General features: G+C 40.9%; 1 protein-coding gene across 2 annotated transcripts in view; it reads right to left on the bottom strand.

The window, feature by feature from the left end:
- The window catches only part of trps1 (trichorhinophalangeal syndrome I), a 184,758-nt gene that overhangs the window by 147,160 nt on the left and 18,321 nt on the right, over positions 1-19,277 (bottom strand). For both annotated transcript variants that reach the window (XM_061814600.1, XM_061814605.1), the window contains 3 exons: positions 18,418-18,496; positions 12,639-12,780; positions 12,163-12,254 (listed from right to left, as the gene is read on the bottom strand). The gene's annotated coding sequence lies outside the window, so the exon portion shown is untranslated. The remainder of the gene's footprint in view (positions 1-12,162; positions 12,255-12,638; positions 12,781-18,417; positions 18,497-19,277) is intronic.

Genomic DNA, 19,277 nt, shown 5'->3' with positions numbered 1-19,277 from the left:
TGTGCCGCAATACTCATCTACATGGAGGTCCGATAAGGACAGCTGAAGAACAGCTTTCGAAGGACTACGCACAGCATTAACAGTAAAGACAATGTACACACAATGTAAATTCATTTTGAAGTTGTTCACAATGACTTCACATGTTCCTCAGATCCAAGAGATTGTTTAAAAGCTGCTGTTTTGGTTAGTAACAGAATCCAAATTGGCCCAGCTTTCTTTAATATCACACACACGCGCACACACACACTTACCATGCAGAGATACCCAGCAGGCCCCAGTGAGAGGGAGAAATTAACAATATGCAAACATGTAGCCCACCGTGAGTTGTTGACGCCTAAACAATGGAAACACAACTAATCTGCTCGGCTCCACACACACACACAACACACACACACACACCACACACACACACACACACACACACACACACAACACACACACACACACACACTCACGCAGACGTACTCGCAGTAGGCCATGTGAAGTGGGACAATGATTAAATTCGGTGCCACAGGCAGAAGTTGGCAGCCAAGGCAGCCTGGTGATATACAGATACGCTCAACCCCGTCGACTCATTACACTTGACGAAAAGTTGGACTGCGTGACCCCGCTAAATCATAAAAATGTTTCCGCGCATTCTTCTGATTCGCTGGCAGGCTTTTTTGTGTTTGTTTGCTAAGTAAAAAAAATAAAGTTTTTTCTAACAAACACAAATGTGTCTTTTAAAAATTGCACAATCCGTAGCAAGCGGCCAGTCAGAAGGACATGTTGCCGCGGCTCGTATACTGCCCAAAGGAGCTAAATTTGAAAATAATTGTAATAATTTTAGCAAATATTTTTAAAAGTAAAAAAAAGCTCTTGGGACTTCTTTTGAAATGCAATAAAATTAAATGAGTCAATATTTTGTGAAGTTTCAACATTTTAACATTTATTCCATCAAATTGTTCCCATTGTAATTTTGATGGTGTTATGTAAATAATAACTGGTAATTGTTTAATGTGTTGTTTGTACTTTATTTATTTCCATTTCCATTTATTAAAATTATTGAAATAACTCAATTATGATACACACCATAATGTAATCATGAACATCTTTTTAATATTTTTGTTACGTCATGTAAAAAAAATAAGTTTGAAATGGCTCAAATATTTATTTATCTCACAGATGTAAATCATACAATTATTACTATTAATGTTGTAAATGCATAAAGTAAAAAAAAGTCTTCATAAAAAAGAAATTATGATGTTTCCTTGGAGGCCAGGAGGAGCAACTTGAAGTTATGATAATGATTATTATGAAAGCCCATCTGCGAAAATATGATTTAAGACCTAAACAGACCTATTAATTACTAGCGCAAAAAAGCTAACATACATATACCTATATCGTCACTCAACAGTAATGGCGACAAAAAAACCACAAAGCTACACCTACTGTGAAAAAAAAAAACAATAACGGACACTTCCCAATAAAGGACAATTATGATGATAAGGTGTGCTGTGTAGTAAAAAATGAGAGTGGAAGTTGTTGTGTCACTTCTGAGAATGTAAGCAAGTGAAGGACAAATAAAACCACCATTCAGACACGAGCAGAGGATAAATTGAGGTCAGATATGAAGTATACAAGCGAACACACACACACATGGATTCAGTACAGTAGTTTATAATCTCAACAGAGGGTGCTTGGCTCAGCATATTTTGCAATAAAGATGGAGCTGGGAGCATTTTCTTGGCATTCTGTGTGTGATTTTTTTTTTTTCCTGCTTCTTGATAAGCAGGAGATTTGTTTGCCCATCGCTTCCCGCAGAAAGTGCCCCGAACTTCCTATTATGATGAGACAATTCGACAACTGGAGCGCAAATACAATAGAAGACATGTAAAAAAAAAAAAAAAAAATTTTTTTTTTTTTTTTTTAAATCAATATGACCTGGTGAGTGTCACTTTTTTTGTAGAAGCGGGTAACAAAAACGTTGCATTAAAATGGAATCGAAATGCAAATGCCTCCCGGGAGTTTTAATGCACTGATGGATTGCTGAGTGAGTCGCTAAAAGTCACACGACGCTCCAGCGCGAAGGCTAAGGGAGACGTCGTAACCGTGGTAACCAGTTCAAATGAGTTGAAACCAATTAATTGTATCCTACTACATAAAATGTCTAAAAAAAACAATATTAATTGAACAAATAGATATTCAAAACTGTACGGTACAGTATAGTAAAATAAGAACACGATACACAATAACAAACCACATAAAAACATTTACAATTGCCCATATTAACACAGCATTTTTAACCCTAAATAGCCTTCGATCCCAAAACACTTGAAAATAATTTTTTGCAACGTTACCCTTACAAATAAATGACGCCAATCATGTGATTTCAGACCCAAAAAAATGCACTAAATGTGCACACATGTGCATATTTCTTCATTCTACAGTATACACAATGTGTGAATAAGAGTGGGAGCGATTTTCTATTTGTGCCCTGCGATTGTCTAGGATGTGCCCTGCCTCTTGTCCAAAGTTAGTGGGGCTAAGTGAGGATAAGCGTTAGAGAAAATGGATGGACGCTTGTTTCCGTAATTGGGTAGGGAGTTTATTTTGGGGGGAGGGTAATGCAGATAAGCGTTATTAATTATTTCCAAAAGGTGGCAAGTAACATGCTACATTTACTCAAGTAACATTTTGCATTATGTGTACTTAGAGTACTTTCAATGCAATATTCTTTTTACTTTTACTTATTTATGTGAATAAGGATTGATCATTTTACTTCATTACAATGATCGATATTCCATTTGCTGTTTTTGTTTATTCATTCTTGCATGTGTATGCATCAATCAAACAGGATCACCAATGTCATTTGTCTCCAATTCACCGATCAGACAACACAAGGCAGCCACATGACTGCACACCGAGCCTTCGCAAGCCAATCAAAAACAACCCCACGACTGCGTTTCTTTTACAGACTCCCGAAAACAACAACTTCATCATGCAGCGTTTAAATTGTGACTGCTCAATCTTGAATAATTAAGGTCACTTCAAAGTTCAAAGTTGAGAAAACACCTTACGGTAAATTGCAGAACTTTCTATTGTTGTTTTGGCAGTGGATATGAAAAACGATCACCATATTCACACACAAGCTCCCACAATCACTAAGTCTGATCAGCAAATAGCTTTTTATATAAGCATTATTGTGATATGAGCCAATAAAGTAAATACTGTTTCTGCAGGGCCTCATGTAAGGCAGTTAAAAATTTCAATGGTGGCAGGTGCTTAATTCCCATGTGTGTGTTTTTGTTGATGTTTTGATTGAGTCATACTATTCTAAAGTCGTTAATTGAGTACAATATTTGGCTACTCTACCTACCTCTTATTATTTCCCGACATGCTATGTGGCGTAAACAAAGCTAAAATGTGAAAATGATCCCTTTGGGTTTCTTGAGTTATCTCTCCTAAGTGTGCCCTTGTCATCTTGACGCACAAATTATTACCGTTGTTAAAACAGCATGCGGCACTCCAAACGTTCCAACCTTCAAAAGTACCCAAAAAAAAATATATATATATATGCACTTGCCAATATGAATCCTGCACTTTACTTCTCGCTGACCTTCACGTACGCATACACCCACGCGCACACATGCACACAAAGAAAATGCAGCAAAAGGTTAGCATGTGAAAGCGATTTATATTTCATGAATAATTCTCTCGTGTTTTCTATCTGACGTCGAGCGCATGTGTGCGTGTGTGTGCGCGTATTCCCAACTCAAGTACTGCAATTGTATTACAGCAGCAATAATCATTTCTCTATACAGGTTTTTACAGGATTAAAATCAGAAATAAATCAAAACGATAATAAAAATGATAAAGGTTAGTGTTTTTATTTCTACACACACGCAACTGAGTCAAGCTTTTAAAAATCAGTTTTCACAGCTTTAGGTTAACGAGACTTTTCAGGGATTTGCGGTCACGTGACTCACTTGAAGTCGGTGACATTGTGTTTGGAAAAGAGGGCGCGTGGGGCATAATTCAAATTTATGATTAATCACCCAATTAGAGCAAAGTGGAGCCTCGTTCACTGGAATGCGTGTGAACGTAAGGATAAATTTCGCAAATAAGCCCAAACTTTGATCTATCAATGTAAAATTATACATCAATGCATTGACAATCTTGAGCTTTATAAGGTTTAAATTATGATCTTATAGCGTATTAACATGGATGTTTACATGATGGATGGACATGTGCTGTGCTTACAGAGATGTTCACAGACAGAAGGTGCCACGGATCTCTGTTGGCATCCGTTGGCGCCACCCGGCTCATTAGTGCGGATCTTTGTCCAGGATCAACAACATTACAGCCACTGGGAAAACCGCTACGGTCAGACGCAATAAAATAATACGTACTGGTAATTAATTATACAATGTTTAACAGGGCTTCTCATCGTCTTTTAGCTTGTTTCAGTTGATAAACAAATCAATTCCATTTCAGTTAATGTCAGGTACGGTATCAAATAAATGAAGTGAACAGGACATTTGTTATTGATCAGTGTCGTTTAACGTTATGGGAATTGGCCACAGACCAGGATGTCCCATTGTGTTCCGCTGTGTTGACTGACAGCTCCAATTTATCGTGGCGGCAAAAATATTTGAACACCGGGGGGGGGGGGGGGGGTCTGTGCAACCACTTCCTCCAAAATAAATAAATAAATAAAGGAAAATCCTCCGAAATAAATCGTCATCTCGTTCTCAAAAGAGATGGCGCATTATGAAGGCCATTAGGGAGGATTTACGGCAGGGCCCGTTGTATTATGCTGCATTAGTTTTATGGAGGCGTACCCAGTACAGTGTTGTCGCAGAGTGGCAATTATTAATTATTGTTGGAGCAGGGGTGCACAGCCTGTAAATCAGGCAGCTTGGCAACATATTGACACTATACATCTGCTTCCGGATAAATACATGCAAGTGTGTTATTTTGAAAATAGCTTCCTGTTTTCTCTCAGGCGAGCAACAATGGCCGCTTGTCTGTTTGAATTCTGCTTCCATCATACACGCACACACACGCGCGCGCGCACACATTACGCAGCGCATCAGCGTGTGAAGATTGTTTTATTTGGTTTTGCCCTTTATTTGTTCGACTCCAAACAGATTGGCAGTTCTAATCAAACGGGCCCTGCCGTTTCCCATCTGTGTGATGTATTAATTTGAACATGTTTTTTTTTTTCTTGTAAATTCACAATGAGACAATCCAGAATATCAGGGATCCTTACACATTTTTTAAACCTTTTTTTTTTTTCAACCGACCTATTCTAATTTCATACTGTAGCTTCTTTCACAGATGGAACTATTTAAAGCAGGAGAGTCAAACTATTTTCTCGCGGGCCACATTGTAGTTACAGATTCCCTCAAAGGGCCGTTATGACAGTGAAACCATAAAAATCTTTGGCCTCATCATATTTACACATTAAATTTATGAGCTAGTTTGGGCATCACAAATCAAGGGTAATGGGTTTTTCAACTATTGATGATGGTTGGTAACACACAAATCCTTGCAATATTTCACCGTTATCATATATGATAAGGCAATTTGAAATTTGGTACAGATTTTAACAAAAATCATGGAAGTCGATACACATGATATGCCTTCGCGGGCCACATAAAATCATGCAGCGGGCCAGATCTGGCCCCCGGCCTTGAGTTTGACACCTGTGATTTAGAGCTTGAACAGACCGACATTCGCCTCTTACAGTTTCGCAAAGCAACAAAGCATCCCACAATCATTTATACAAATATTTGACACTTCAAAGTACTTCATTGACATCAAAGTCAGATAAACTTTACTTAGTGAGTGACTTCCTGTTCCTGACAATTCTCCCTTCCCTTGTATGTATTCGAACCGAGGACCTCTTGGACCTCTTGGCAAAGACAAACAGAATGATCGCAGGCTAAAATACGGCAAACCCATCAACCTGCGAATATTTGCTTTCATCTGGGACCAACGGTCTTCATATCGAAATTGTGCGAAACCAGACAAAGTGCTGCGTTCCTGTTGCCTGTTTACACGTGGAAACTTAAATAGTGAAAGGGGTCTTTATCTTGCACTTTGAGCTTCCATCGCCTCATTCCGTCACTTCGCCAAACACGACAATCAATCAGAGGAGGGCGGCCACTAAAATGTTGACACTTTGGAGACGTCATGTTTTCATCTGTCAGCGGCGAGAGCTGTGTCGTTTTCCAAAGAGTGTTTACTCGTGCAAAACACACACACATACAGCTACACTCGCACACCTCTAAAATGATCATGTGTGTGTGCTGTGTGCGGGTATATACTTGTATGTTTCTGTGTAAGAGACTGCATGTGCCTGCACATGTGTGCAGCACCAGTGTGTGTTTTCTTAGGTGTGTTGTCAGGAAGCCGGCTGTCAGACATGACGGCTGAGGTTATGCTCATTAGAAGCTTGAGCACAAGCACATAGACGCGAGCGCACACAGACACACAAACACACACAGGTTTAAGGGGGTGAGTGGTGGAGAAAACAGAGAAGTCATTCAGACAAACTGCACCTGTTTTTCAAAAAATGGTTTAACAAGCAGTTCCAGCACAGAGAAATACCTGGTCATAAACACACACACAAATCATTTCATTCCATACAAGTGCTTGGAAAAGTGGAGGAAAAAAACAGAAACATCCGATGAAGCAGACAGTCTTGGAACATTGGATGGATGGATAGATAGATGAAAGAGCGCTTACATTAAAGTGAAAAGATGAATGACTGACTGCATTGATGGGTGGATCGATGTGTCAACTGAATGATGGGTGGATGGCCCCATGTCAAGGGATAAGCCAGACAGACGGAAAGACTGACTTATAGACTTCTTATTTTCCTTTCGGCTTGTCCTGTTAGGGGTCGCAACAGCGTGTCATCTTTTTCCATCTAAGGCTATCTCGTGTATCTTTCTCTCCAACACCCACTGTCCTCATGTCCTTCCTCACCACATCCATTCACCTTTTCTTTTGTCTTCCTCTCTATTGCCTAGCAGCTCCATCCTCAGCACCCTTCTACCAATATACTCACTCTCTCGCCTCGGAACATGTCCAAACCATTGAAGTCTCCTCTCTCGAATCTTGTCTCCAAAACATCCAACTTTGGCTGTCCTTCTAATGAGCTCATTTCTAATCGTATCCAACCTGCTCACTCCGAGCGACAACCTCAACATCTTCCTTTCTGCTAGCTCCAGTTCTACTTCCTGTTGTTTCTTCAGTGCCACCGTCTCGAATCCGTACATCATGGCCGGCTTCACCACAGTTTTATAAACTTTGTCCTTCATCCCAGCGAGACTCTTCTGTCACATAGAACACCAGATACCTTCCGCTAACTGTTCCACCCCACTTGGACCCATTTCTTCACTTCCTCACCACACTCTCCATTGCTCTGTATTGTTGCTCCCAAGTATTTGAAGGAAAGACTGACTTAGAGACTAAAAACATTAAGTGATGAGCGCACACACCGATTGATGGTTTGGATAGGACCCGCCGATAGGCAGATGACAGATGGATGCACCGACACCCGAACAGATGTAGAGTCACAGAGGTTGAATAGATAGATAGATAGATAGATAGATAGATAGATAGATAGATAGATAGATAGATAGATAGATAGATAGATAGAGATAGATAGATAGATAGATAGATAGATAGATAGATAGATAGATAGATAGATATAGATAGATAGATAGATAGATAGATAGATAGATAGATAGATAGACAGACAGATAGATAGATAGATACTGGAGATAGAAAGGGATGGGTTGGTTGGACGAATGTGCAACATGACCGATAAATAGAGAACTAGTTAAACAAGACTGACCGATGCCCGGAAGGACAGCGTTTCGCCTCGACGTAACAACTGAATGACTAAAAGATCAAAAGTGAAAGAGGGAAATGTTTGGGTGAGGATGGGTGGAAGAAAAGAAAGATGGACAGACCATCAGATGGCTGGATAGATCTGTGGCTGGTGGGTTTTGGGGATTGAAAGAAAACGGACTGAGAGATCGGTACAATGAGCTAACTGTTAGCACAGAGCAGAGGTCATGAAATTTCCTCATCAAGGCAGGAAGAAAAGCAAATGATTCCCCTCCCAAAAGTATGCTAACGAGCTCTGAGCGCAGCTTGAATTAGCCCCGCGGTGTTCAACAGAGATGGCATACACGCCTCCTGCTGCCGTGCGGCGTGAAGGGTGTCTCGGGCGTCATTTGCATGCAATTCCAATTAAGCGGACATTAACGAGCGAGTACACCGGCGTTGCCCTGAAACAGGAGTCAACGGGTCAAAACCACCACGGCGGCTGTGAGCGGGAAGATGAACGAGGGAGCCATTTACAGTATGCTGCAGCAAAATAGAAAAAGGGGAAAAAAAAAAGATGAGTGAACTTCATCAAAGAATGTTTTGTGGTCATAACTCAGCCACAATGCTCACAGATAGAGCTGCACTAATCTTTTAATTTCTAGGTTTTGATGGAATTGCAGCAGAAAACCGCTCAATTTCTTAGTTCTGCATATCGAGGTGCAACCATGGGATGCTTACGCTGATTAATTTCCACTAATCTGTGTTCTTGGCTATGAAATACTCTCAAAACTATACGTTGCATTTAAGGGAATGCAAATAATGTCCTAACACTTATTGTGTACTTATTGTGTACTTATTGTGTACTTATTGTCAACTGATCTGATTGTGTTGCGAGTATGGGCAGTATTGCGTTTCTCCTCAACTTCTTTGCGTCGAAACTAACGGGGCTACTTTGTTGACGTCAATCTTAAGCTTGCTCTTACTGATTCAAATTCACAAATCCAGTTTATAAGCACGAGGAGTTTGATGGTGCAACACCGACGCCGTTTGCGTGACCCGCGTGCTCTGCAGGGGGGCGGTGCCGCTAATGAGTTTTTACAGAGCATGAGTTACCAACGTGCGCTAATGAGAGCCCGCGCAGCTCTAATGAAAAGGCCCAGACCCTCGACAAACAGCCAGTGGGTAAATAAAATACGCAGCGTCGCTAATTAGCCTTCAGACGGCCTTCTCCTGGGCTCGTCTCTCGTCTTCGCCTCAACGTGCTGTCATTACCCTCTTCTGGGTCCGTGGACTGCGAATTATCGATGTGAATAACGACACAAAAAGAAAGCGCGAATGTACTGATATGAGCAGAGCACCAGACGTGACGTATGGGAGTGGGAAGCCAACTACTTTGTGGCCACAGTATAAATACAATCTGCGCACAAAACATATTTTTGTAGCAAGCTGCTACCTGGGATGAAGTAGTGGGCATTAATAGGGTGAAGCAGCATGTGGCTTCTCCAAGTAGCTCCAAACAATTCTTATTGTGATTAGGAAGCCACTCACTATTTGCTGCCAAGTTAGCCTAAAGACTTTGAATACTACACTCTGTGCAGTCCGGTTGGACAGTTTTCAATCCTTAAAAAGAATACTCCAAGTATTTCAAGTATGTTCGCTGAAGTGAAGTATTTTATTCCTGCTTTGGTGGAATGTATCGGAATAGTTTTTAACTTTAGTGGCTACTCAGAACAATAAATGAGTTTTTAGCTCAAGCGTGGGACTTTCCATAAATCATCACATTAGAGATATTTCAAATATAAATAAGTGAGGAAAACTAAAATGACAGCAAATGAGGTTTCCGGAATCATTTAGCGGGATCGAGCAGGCAGCGGTTCCAGTTGGGGCACAGCTCTGGTATCATCGAGCACACGTGGAGGAGGACCACACACGTGGACTTGACACACTTGCGTGTCGCTCCTTGCACGTACAATTAAAGTGGAACGATCCCCCGGAGGGAGGCGGCTATCATAAATATGGAAAACCGACAGCGTTCCCTTATCCCCGCTTCGCCGGGCGCCAGCGTCGGGGTGTTTGCGCTAGCCGGCTAAGCGCGACGGCAACGGTTCCGTCGCTGGTTGGCTGACCGTCAATGTGTGTGTTCCACGTCGACGTTGGTGTTCCCCCCCCCCCCCCCACGCCCCGACTGGGTTCGGTCGGAGGAATTACACCCAAGTTGGGAAAGTGACTGAGTTCAGCATGATTGTATGCGTCCAGATTGTTTAGATTTGCGCCATTTCTGCCCGGTAATCCCCAATGTGGGATTGATTTCAAATTAGGCAAACAGATCCGAATGCCACACAATCAAACGTAAAAGTTGAGAATCTGTAATCCGAAATATAAAAATAATGCAAAGAGCAGACACGTAATGCAGTGGACAAGGAATTCGGCAAACACGGCAGCTGTTGTTCAACATTCAGTTACCCTGTGATCACAAATGAGCCACATGCTGCTTCACCAGGTCGAAAGACAGAGACATGATATTAACAAGGAACTGGAGTGATAAGCAGTCTCGATAATGGAATCAGAGTTGCTCAATTCTTATCAATTCCCATCCCTACCTAGTCATGGGTTCACCTTTCACACTTGGTGAACTGAGATCTCCCAGAATTCCAAACTTTTATCGTGTGAAAGAAGAATTTTCCTGGAAAATTCGGCTGAAATTTCAAACTGTACAATTGCACTCAAGAAACACAAAACATGTGCGACATACAGGTTAATAATTTTGATGCTCACTGAACTGAGGCGCTTCGAACTGGTTTCACAAGGGCCAATTACCGGTCCAATGCTGTGCACGACAGTCAGTCTCGAGTTTTTCTCCTTTTTCTCATCAACAATTGTCAGTGGCGCAAGACAGAAGCGTATTTATGGAAGTTGGGGCATGAAGAGGGAGGGAAAGGGATTCGAGCTTGGGGCCAAAGCCATGAGGAGCCATGGTAACGCTCTACCGAGCTGACACGTTCTGCTAACACACACACACACACATGCAGCCATTTCCCAGACTTTTCCACAGCTGTCATAGCTCTGTATGTGTAACGATAATAGAGGAATAAAGAGTGCCTGTGTACTCTGAATGTGTACGGGTGTGATTATTTCTTCCGCTATTTATTTATTTTTTGCTATTAGATTTGTCTCCTTTACTTTGGGGAGTTGTTGATTCTGTCTACGAGCCAGTATCTGAAGACAGAAATACACACACACACACCACACACACACACACACACACACACACACACACACAAACGTGCATAAGGGGAAGCCATTAGTAGCTGAAAGAGGCACACAATAAAGGTATTGTTACAACTGCTCCTGTCAAATACAATAAAATATCCTCGGTAATAAATTGTAAGTAGTTCAAGTTGGTTTTCATTGGGAGAGGAACTATGTACACACACATCTACACACATCTACACACACCTGATATTCACTCCATTATAATTTGCACACTTTAATATTAATAATTGACGATATCTTACACAAAGTTCATTTAACAGGCATGAATTTTTAAAATAATAAATGTGTGTATATATGTATAATATATCCTAAAAAATAATACAGCTACAAGACTAAAGTTGAAATATGAATGAGGAAACAAATTATTTTCAAAAGTCACAACATCACAAATGGGGGGAGGGGGGTCATTAGAAGAATGTAATTGAGAAAGAAGTTAATAAAATGACAAAAGTATAAAATAAGAGATTAAAGACATTTTTGGACGAGGGGAAATGGTGCCGTTTATATTTGCATGTATGCAGAATTTTTAACCAAATTTGTTTTATTTTATAAACATTTGACTTTCTACCCCCCAAAATTTTACTCTCACAATACTACGATTAGTCTTTGTATTTGAATGCTTTTAATCATGTGAAGCACAGTGAGTTACCTTGTCTATGAAATTACTCTATACAAATAAATTTGCTTTGCTTTTTTTTTCTTGACAGAAAATTAAATTCAACATAAATTCAACACAGAGAACTTTTTCTCCTAATATAAATATACTTCAACTTTACAATTTTTATTCCCTGGCCGTACAACCCCATGCCCAAAGTTCGCAAAGTAGCACCAACTCCGATGCAACACCAAACAATATATGCTTATAAATAATGCTGTATCCTTTTTTTAATGTGTTGCTGCTCCGTATGTATTTTAGTAGCCGTTTAAACTTTTGTAACTACTGCAACACAGATGGCAATTTCTGTTAAGCCACATATGGCACTTCACTTTTCTAGATCAGCATAATTGTTCACTGCACTTCTCTTCCACAATAAAAGAACTTCTGATCAACATCATTACCTTTTGTTGCTGATTGACTGGGACTGTGACAGATCACATGATTCTGCCTGATCGTGGCCTATCCAGAATCCTTGCACTAAAAAGGAGCTATCCTGCAAAAACAAAAAAAAACAAAAAAAAAAACATGAAAAGTAGCTAGAGAGTAAAAGTTGGTGCATTGATAAATCAGCAGCGTTGAGCCGAGCAGACAAATGAACTGAGCCCCCACAGGAGCAAATGTAATAAATATGACCGTATGCTCTTTAGTCCCCCAACATTTGCATTGCAGACGTACGTACAGCAGCGTAATGGATGACCCCTGCGGGGGCGGCGGGGCGCTATAATGAAAAATAAATTCACACTCAGTGAGCGATCGCCATTCTTAAGCGGGATATCAGTCATGTGCGATGGATTAAACGGACTGGGCAAGTTCCGGAACTTTTTTTCTGAATGTGGGGGTGAGGGCGGGCGAGGGTGGGTGGGGGTGGTGGGGGTACCTCACGATGAATAATTCATCTGTGCTGTCTTCAGTCAGCATCAGTCATTTGGACGCCAAAATCTGCGGCCTGGTGGCAACTTGTTGATATTTCAGAGCTTCACTTTGTTTCCAGTCTGTGCCACCCACACACCCACCGTCTCCTGCACACACACACACACACACACATATTAGCCACTGAATGTGTCAGAGTCGTGACTCAGTGCTTGTCAAAAAAAAAATGAATGGAAGATTCCATCCGCAGGCACTGGCTCCCATTTTGGAGCTCATCCACCTGAGATGTGGGGATACATTCGGCTTCTTGTCTTGTGATTAACTGTCGCAATTTCGCGTGTCGTCATCTCCGCTAATGACTGTCGGTTTCTCTTTTTCCTGGAATGGCTGCCACTCATTCCCCGCCTACGGGAAATGAAGTTTTTTGCGCTCGCTATGTGTTCGTATGCATCAAATGAGAGAAACTTCGTAGAGGCGCGCAAAACAGCGGCCTTGTTCGGGCTGTGGCAAAATAATCGGAATATGTTGGTATACAGGGATGCCGGCCATCTGTATAGGTTGGTGAGCGTCAAAATTGTCTGCTTGAAGTCTGAAAAACAAAGTAGGTATGGGCAAAGCTTTATCACTTTCCTGAATTGAGCTTTTGTGGAGTTCCAGTGCAGCCCTGCGGATAAACCTGCGCCGGCTTTGTGCTTATGCCTACTCTACAAGCTAGCAGTTTTCCTCAGTGGTTGTAGTAGCAGGGATGAATGGTTTGCCAAGAACAGATCATGTTTCAAATAACTCGCCATGCATAGCGTAAATTGTAAATTGTTGGTGTTGCTAAGCTTCTCAAACTGGCGCTGAACTGCAGTCGGGGACAGAAAACGTTTTGCCAGGTGGCAATTTAGCAAAGCTGCTCCAGTGTCAACTGGCACACTGTGGGCGAGAGAATGATATGCCTCCAAAAACTGTAAAGCCTGTGCGGTTGATACTGATGGCCTCATGTCTATTCAAATGGTACCTGAAATGAAACAGAAAGAAGTCCAGGATGTATTTAGTGGTACACGCTCTACGTTCGGACGTGGAATGGGGGATGCAACTCTAAATTCAGACTTGCCTGTACTGTAAAAACCGTGATATAGTCGCCCAACGCCGGAGTGCCCAATTTTTAATGCTGCAAATTGAAGAAGAGCATACACAAGCCGGTTGTTATGGTTGGACAAGATACAATACATTTAGAACTGTTACTCATCTAATCCGCATTCCTGGAGAAACCCCAGCTCCACCTCTGGCACGTAATTGTTTTTTGCTCCCGCGCTCTCATTTAACAGCTTGACAGCATTGACTGCCTGCGTCAAATGTTGCACAATACGCCACGATGCCAGGGTCAAATGACTCACTGAGAACTCACACGCAGTCGGTCAATTATAGAGGAGTTCAATGAGGCTCTGTTAAAGGAGACATACACCAAAGACCAGTCCAGCTAATAAGAAATACCTGTTACGCACACCTTCAAGATACATTATATACTGTATTAGCATGACTGTGCAGTTATGTAACACTTGGCAGGTGATACTAAATGAGTGCAACATACACGTAATTGTGAAAACAACAAATTCAAGTGACCTCGCGCGGCTTTATGATACGTAATATTCTCATCACACCTTAAGTTTCCTAGTAATGAGACTCAATTAAAACATTCCATTTCCACCTTTTATATTACTGAAATTCTTTTCCCGGTTGTCTTCTACAGTTTAGCAAACTCTACTTCCAGGTATGACTCCAACTGCTTGATTGAGTCTTGAAAAAAATGAAAAAAATTCGACCTCTCTCGCTCTCAGGAGTGAGGAGAAATTCATATTCTATTCTTGACAAATGGGCAAAGTAAATAATTGGCCTCCTCCATTTCCGGGTTGTTCGCAGTCAATGGGTTCTACTTCCTGGTGTCGGTCTGTCAGACAGAACCAACAAAGTATTTGTCAATTCCGAAAACTGAGAAACTATGATTATACGTCCTGCTTTTTTTTGGTCAAACTTTTGACAGGAAAGTGTTATGCTAATGATGCCCAAGTGCTGCAGAGCAGACCGGGATGTTGATTGCTTTTGTTAATAAAAGTTCTAGAATTCTAGAATAACCCTTGCCATTTGTTAACCTCTTTATAAACAACAGGGGAAATGCTTCTGATTATTATTTTTTTAATATATAATGCTTAAAAATATGCTAAAATATTTGGTGGGAAAAAGGTCAGCCTTGATTAAAAAGGGTTAACTATGTTTTTTTTCGGGGGGAGCGGGGTTATTGGGTAACAGATTTAAAAGCGCGAATTGTGGTTGAGGTTGGTTGTTTAGGGTCTTGCTCAAGTGGTCCTTTGTGGTCGCCATAAAGGGAACTTGCATCTCTCCAGCAAGCAACCTCCACTTGCCTCTTGTTTTGTTGCTGGCTGGGTCTCAAAGCTGCCAAGTTCTTAAGGCCTGAGCTACTACCGCTCCCCCCGGAAAGAAAGTATTGATTAGCGCTGCGTGGCAACAACACATCTCAGTGTCCAGCGTAAAATATTCCGCTCCCTAGCTAGTTTGTGTGCGAGTGTGAGGATAATTTAATGTGCGCTCGGAATCTGTATTTTGGGCGCTATTTGTGTACGAGCGCCCGCTGGTGTCCTCCCTTCACCGCCCCCAATAACTATAAATCCCGCGCGTAACCGACTCATGCTGTCAAGACGCGAGTGTGGCCATAACTATAATTTTTCTCAAACTGCGTCAGGCTGTCCAGAACATGGGGATATTTATACGCATGTTTTCTCTTTGCCGACCAAATGAACTGGCCCTAAACACAACATTATCGCTTGCGCTCGCACGGCCATACACACGGGAGACACATTTCTACACAAAATCCACGTAACGACAACAGGGAGGGCCCAGGAGCAAATGCAAAAAGCAATCGAAACGCATTTTTCAATGGCACCTCCACACTAAAACGGTTTGGGCGTTTATTCAATATCCTTGATATCCAGCCCAAGCTCCATGTACCAGTATGCTCTTTGTTCTCACTCGTAAGACAACCGTGCACTAGTTGACGTTGGCACACAACTAGCACTATTAGAGAAGCACTAGATGTTAACTATTAGAATATGTCACCCTTTGTCTCCTTCCTGATCCAAAGGTTTCTCCTACTCTTCATTCTCTTAGTGTCACGAACGAACGCTGCGGGGGCGGACCCAAATGCAGGACTTTGAGGTAGAGGCATCATGTTCAATATGGTTTATTCCGGAAACTGGGTCATACACGGTGTAGCAATCCGACAAGGCAGAGGCACAGAAATGCTAGGCTAGGCGTGATCCAAAAGACATACAGCAAGTTCCGATGACTTTGGAGCAAACTAACGAACTCAACAGGATCAAACTAAAGGGCACAGAATCGCTGTGACTTGGGTTGCTCTAACTTACGCGTAGAAGCGGAGAGTTCCACTGGCAGTAAATGATACTCACTAACCAAAGCAACAAACTGGCAAATGCCTGTGACAAAAACTCCAACTTAAATGCCTGTCGAATTTACAGTCCGAATGTGAAACAGCTGTGACCGGTGACAGGTGTCACCGCCCAGAGCAGTGGCCATGCTTGCTCATGACACTTAGCATTGTTGTTGTTTCTGGCTTTGTTTTCCGACTGATGAATTTACTAATGCCTGTTTTTTTTGAAGAATCCTGTGATTACTGTACTCATGTTTCTGTGCCTTGGTTCCGGATGATCATAACCCACAGTCTCCACTTTAATGCATTTTGCCCTAAATGTCCTCCCAGATATTTTAAACTCTTCTCTCAAGGTACAAAAAAAAAAAAAGAAATCACTTGGAAATGTTAGTTTCCTCTTTTGCTGTGCCTGAGTTTGGGGCATCCATCACATTGTCATAATCCACATTTTCCAATTTGCTGCAGCCCTGGTCACCTCTCAGATAAAACATCATCTGATCTTTACCCTCCTCTATTATTGCTTCCTAGCGTGTCTTAGTTGGTCAAAGCGATGCATTCATTACAGGATGATTTTTGCACCTCATGGTACAATAGAGTTTCAGGAAACCGGACCACTTTAAACTGACTTGAGTAGAAATAATTTGGTACTTCCCAGTGGAAACGCATCTGTGAGATTGTGCAAAAATGGCTGCTCAGGATAAAGATGCGGAAGTTCTTCCACATTTTCTTTCAGGTGCTTCAGGATTTGTGGGCCTCAGCGGAGTTTGTCACAAGCGACAGATTGAACAAAAGGAATCAATTATCCAATGATCTCTGCTCATGTAAGAGCAGCGAGCTTAAGCCCGTTGTCTCTCCCTGGGCTTTGCAAAACATCAGAACAAGGTGAGGAACAAGGTTACTTTTTCTTTCTTTTTTTTTTTCTTTTTTTTAATGCCTGGGTTGCGAGACAAATCCTTCAGCAGCTTCTTTAGTGGAGCTGAAAAGGAAGTTGAACTTGTGGTCACAGCAGAAACAGCCAGGGGGGATTTGTCAGGGATACGAGGACATTTTCATGCTTGAACTCAATCGTATATAAAAAAAATACAAAACACACAGAAGACAACGCTGAAATATTAAATTTACTGCGTTGTTTTAAGACTAAGCTATCATCATTTTTTAAAAAAAAGTTCAAAAAAACAAAAATAAAGCTTGTTTGGTGCATTTACGTGTGAACAACTGTCTCTACTAATAGAGATAACTACAGTTGCTGATTGTTCTTTTATTCCAAATTAAGAAAGTGAATTATCTACTTTAGAGAGTTCTTTTTTTTGTATTAAGTGGATGACGCATCCAGTGTTTAATTGGGCCGCGGAAACATAACATTACAATATTTGAAAGCACATTCGTTCATGTTCTGTTTTGTTTCCCTCATTATTTGTTGTGTTGTATTTCTTTGTCAAATCATCCCGACACTTTTTCAAAGCCTTTCTTAATTGTCTTTTTTTTTTTGTTTGTTTGCCTTCTTTGCTGAAAATATTTTGTTACCCTGCTGCAAATTGATGTTATTTTATCAGAGTTGGCAAATGTTTGCGAACAAATACGCTGAGCATAGAAAAAGGTTAACCAAATAACTTTGATATTTTTTTGTTTCCTTGACTCTTATGACTCAGCGACACAGATGCATCCTCTGACTCAAGTAAGGTTGAAAAACCACCAGCTTGACACTGAAACATAGTGCTGAAAGAAATATTACAAGGAGAATGTAATCCTTATAAGATAGAAAAAGACAGAACTTTTCAGGGATAAAACATTACGAGAATAGAGGCTGAGTTTTATGAGGACGGGGGAAAAAAAGCCCTTTTTTTGAAAAGCAGTATCAGACTCAAAGGTTTTTTAAGTTCTAATACTACAAGAAAGGAAGGAATTATAGAGTGTTAATGTTACAAGAAATATTTTGAGAAAATGAGACTTAAAAACAATGAGATTTTATGAGAAATCATGTTCAATTTTATGATGTTAAAAGTCTTAACGCTGACAGCTTGAATTGGAATTTTACAGAGGGGAAAGACTAATTTAATCTAATTTAACTATCTAACTACAGTACAAGGAACCACACTGCATAGGAAAATCAAAATATGAGAAAATGTGAATGAATAAATGTGAATTTTTAAGACAAGAAAGCAATTTTTATGAGCAATTCGCAAATAACTGACGTGCCCTTAAAAGTTTCTAACTGCCTACCCAAAAGATGTTGGCAAAGCACTACTTTTGGCTAAATCCTCCTCAACTCACTCCGACAACGCTGCCACAAACTCCTGACATTCCCAAAAAAACTACATCTGTGAATGTGTGAACTCACTGAATGCAGTTCCTGAAGCCTGCAAATTGTGGCACAGTTCAGTCCATTTCGAGTGTCGCTCTTGACGTGCGGCGGCCGCCTATACACCAAATATGAGGACAAAAGTAAAAACTTTATTTAAAAAGTAGTAAACAACTTCCATTCTCCTCACATTTACTTTCATTGCACTATGGCTGTTTTCTTAGGATTTGATGTCTTTTTCCATACGCCCCTTTTATTGCTTGGTAAAAATCCAATTATATGCTCAGTAAATTTGACTTCTTCATCTAGCGCCTGACAATTTCTCATGGAAGCCTGCTGGAGTAAAGCAGATAACAAAAAAAGTGCTGGGCTTTTTTTTTTTTCCTCAGGTGTCTGTCTGAGTGCGTAAATCCGAGAAGATAAGATACTGATGACGTCCAACCATCTTGCATTATTGACACTACAGCTACCAAACTGCTATGGCCTTGGAGGTGGCTGGGGGGGGGGGGGGGGGGCTGAGTCATAATTATGGGAGGAGTCACAACGCATTACGTTTGATCATTTTTTGTCTAATTGCGTTTATATTGAAGTTAGATCCAAAAAATGAGGAAAAAAAAGATCTGCTGCAGTAATAAATGAAAAAGAAACGAAAGTCTTTGAATGTGTTCATAAAATTCAGCTCATCAATTATTGACAGGAGGAGAAGCTGAGGGAGATTCACAGACATGAACATGGCTAAGTTGCCCCCCAACCCAAAAAAAAAAAAAAATAGAAACTACACTCCAAAAATCACACCCATGAATAACAATAATAATAAGAATAAGAAACCCACATGAGGAGTGAAATCCGCTAAATAATTCACATCATCTTTATAATGCGTTCAAGTCTGAATGTGGCAT

Source organism: Syngnathoides biaculeatus, chromosome 1 (assembly GCF_019802595.1).
Source record: "Syngnathoides biaculeatus isolate LvHL_M chromosome 1, ASM1980259v1, whole genome shotgun sequence".
Taxonomy (NCBI): Eukaryota; Metazoa; Chordata; class Actinopteri; order Syngnathiformes; family Syngnathidae; genus Syngnathoides; species Syngnathoides biaculeatus.
The sequence above is the reverse complement of the archived record's forward strand: the minus strand, read 5'-3'. Positions and strand labels throughout refer to the sequence as shown.